The following is a 3865-nucleotide window of genomic DNA, read 5'->3' as shown; positions in this document are numbered from 1 at the left end:
ATACCTTAAGCTGGTCATAGTCATGTGCTGTCTCTCCCGACCACATCTCCATAGGGGTCTTCCCCTCAATCGCAGATGAAGGCAGCCTATTAATGAGGTGGCTCGCATATGTAAGTGCCTCAGCCCAAAAGATCTTCTCCAAACCACTCTGCGACAATAAGCATCGGATCTTCTCCAGTAAAGACCGATTCAACCTCTCTGCCACCCCATTTTGCTGCGGTGTATGACTAACTGTGAAATGTCTCTCTATGCCCTCGTCTCGACATAACTGCTGAAAGGGGTCAGAAGTATACTCACCACCGTTGTCGAATCGCAACGTCTTGTTCTTTCTCCCAGTCTGCAGTTCCAATCTCTTCTTCTACTCCAAAAATAAATCTAGGACTTCACTCTTCTTTGTCATGGTGTACACCCAACAACGCCTAGAATAGTCATCTACAAAAGTGACGAACCAATGTCGACCACCAAGTGATGCAGTCTTGGTGGGACCCCAAACGTCTGTGTGCACGTAATCCAGGATGCCCCTCGTCTGATGAATGGCAGTCCCGAACTTCACCTTCGTCTTCTTGCCAAGAACACAGTGCTCACAGAACTCAATCTTCCCACTCTTGGCTCCCTTCAGTAGCCCCTGCTTGCACAATGCCTGCAGTGACTTTTTACCTGTGTGCCCCAATCTTTAGTGCCAAAGTCTGCTCATGTCCGCTTCTGAAATAACTGAAGCAACCTGGCCAATCTCGATGCTTCCCTTCAGATAATACAAATTTCGATTGCGGACTCCCCTCATCACCACCAATGATCCCTTAGTAACCTTCGCTACAGCGTTTTCGAAAGTCACCTTGAATCCCTTTGCCTCAAAAGCTCCAACTGAGATAAGATTTTTCTTCAGTTGAGGAACAAATCTCACCTCCTTCAACTCACGGACTACTCCATCGTGCATCCTAATCCGCACGGTACCTATCCCACAAACGCCACAGGATTGATCATTTCCCATGACAACAACGCCCCCGTCGACTTTCTCAAAAGATGCAAACCAGTCTCGCCTAGGGGTCACAGGAAAGGTAGCGCCGGAATCAAGCATCCAATCTGATGCATCCACATGGTTCACCTCCGGAGTAATCAGTAGAGAAAAGCACGAATCATCGGAATCATCGCCTTTCGCAATGTTCACCTCATTGGCCTTCGGGCCCTTTTTCTTGCCATTCTCTTTCTCCTTGAGCTTCGGGCAGTCTCTCTTCCAATGTCCCTGCTCCTTGCAGAATGCACATTGGTTCTTTGTTAATTGGTGGCGGCCTCTAGACTTTGACCTCCCTCTATTACCCCCTTTCGGATATGGGCTTCTACCTCTTGTCGACAAGGCCTCTCCTGAAGTACTAGCGCGGGAAGTCTCCTTGTCCTTCCTCCTCAAGTCGTAATTCGTTAAAGCGTTAGTCACTTCACTATAGCTGATAGAAGATCTCCCGTTCAACAAAGTGAGCACGAAGGTATCATACTCCTCATCCGGTAAGGAGCCCAACAAAATAATCGCCTTGTACTCATCCGATATCTTCTCATCAACATTCGCCAAGTCCGACAACAACTTCGTATAGTTGTTCACATGAGACGCTAGCGAGGTGCCTCTGGACATCTGAAATCTGAAGAGTCTTCGCAGCAAGTGCAACCTGTTCTCAACACTCTTTGTGAGATACTTATTGTTGAGAATTTCCCACATCTTCATTGCAGACGTCACCCCAATCACATCATATTTCAGCTCCTATTCCAAACAGGACCTGATCACCCCCACAAGCATTCCTATTCATTTTCTCCCATACCGCCTCATCATATTTAGGTGGCCTCTCATGGACCATGATGGTCTCTTCCAAATTCTGAGCATTGAGCGCATCCTGTACGTCGCTCATCCACAAACCAAAGTTGATTTTTCCGTCATATTTCACCACACTAATTTTGGTGTTTTGAAAACCAACTTGTATTGTACCCGCCATCGATTTGCTGCTTTCACCTTCTTCTCCCATTGCGAACTAACTCCAAATTGTAGAGAAAGAACAAATTTGATAGAATTAGGAACCACCCAACTGAACCCTAGATCGGATTCCAAATAGATCTCCTATCCACACGAGGAAAGCGAAATCTCCAACGGCAACTCCTAATGCTATCTCCACCGAAGCCGAGAACTCCAAGAACTAAGCTTCACACAAGAATCTTCCTCCACCAAAAAACCCTAGATCTGAAATCTGGGCTCTGATACCACTTGTTGCGCGCAGCGGAAATTTCGGCAGCACTTCGGCAGCACAACAAGAGAGTCAGGTCGCAATAAGAATTCTTGTTTCTCAAAGGGAACAAGAATCTGAAGCCTATATCCTATCAAAGTAGGATATTAGCTCTTCCTCTCGTCAGCTCTAGGACTGCGCGTCGAGGGACCCTAAAAGCTATTACAAATCACACAAAAGCAGTACAACCAATTTTAACGTGGTTCGGCAAATTGCCTACGTCCACGGGGCAAGGAGGGGGGAGATCTACTAATAGAGGGAGAGAATACAAATAGGGTTTACACAAGAATCCAAATATATATATATCATATATTAAGTATATATATATATATTATATATATATATATTATACTATATATATATATATATGAGAATAATGGAGCGTGAGCTTGCAGCTCACCTCTCCCCGTTGAGCTGCAAGTGTATGACATGTGAGCCCTAGTCAACATTGGTGTGGTGCCTCACATTGATCATACACTTGCAGCTCACCGGGGAGAGGTGACCTGCACATCTCACCTCCATTATTCTCTCTCTCTCTCTCTCTCTCTCTATATATATATATATATATATACATATTATATACTATAGTATATGATATATAATAGTATATATTATATATATATTAATATATTATTCATAAGTATACCTCTCTATATATATATATATATTTATATCATATACGGTTTTTCTATAGAGTGCCTTGGGCACTCTATAAGAGGGAGAGAGATAGAGAGAAGATGAATGAAAGACGAGGATTTCCCAATGCCAAATCAGAGGGGCCCCCTCCTCTTCATTTCTCCTCTATCTGCTCTCCTTCTCTTTATATTTAGTGCCCAAGGGCACTCTATAGAAAACCGATATATATATTAAAGTTCATTATTATAGACGAGAGAGAGCAGAGTGAAAGAGAGAAAACTTATGTCAACTTAAGTGACATTCTCATCAAACTTCTTAACCATTAGATAATTTCCTAGGTCCTTGCATTGATATGAAGCTGACTTCTATATATATATATGAAGTGGAACTAGTAAAGTTTTTGGTGCGACAAAGGGCAATCGGCTCATGTCAACTTCAAGTTGACCATAATGTTCTCCTCCTCCTCATCTCTTAGTATATATAGTATATATATTATATATATATATATACATATATATATATATATATATATATATCTATATATTATATACCTATTAGTATTATACTTATATATATATATTATATATATATATATATATTGTTTGCGCGCTATGCGGAAATTTCGGCAGCACTTCGCAGCACAACAAGAGAGCTCAGATTCGCAATAAGGGAATTCCCGTCCTCACCAACGGAGACAAGAATCTGAGCGGCTACTCAACCAAGGTAAGATATCGGCCTCTTCCTCTCATCAGTGTTCTTTAGGACTGAACCTGTCGAGGGATCCTAATAAGCTCATTACAAATCACACAAAAGCTAAGTACAACCAATTTTTACTGGTTCGGCAAATTTGGCCTACGTCCACGGGGCAAAGAGGGGGGAGATCTACTATTTAGGAGGGAGAGAATACAACTAGGGTTTCACAACTCAACTCAATTCTAAACCCTCAAACAAACTCTTCAAATCCCTTC

This window comes from Asparagus officinalis, chromosome 1 (assembly GCF_001876935.1).
Source record: "Asparagus officinalis chromosome 1, Aspof.V1, whole genome shotgun sequence".
Lineage (NCBI taxonomy): Eukaryota > Viridiplantae > Streptophyta > Magnoliopsida > Asparagales > Asparagaceae > Asparagus > Asparagus officinalis.
Note: the sequence above shows the minus strand (reverse complement) of the source record.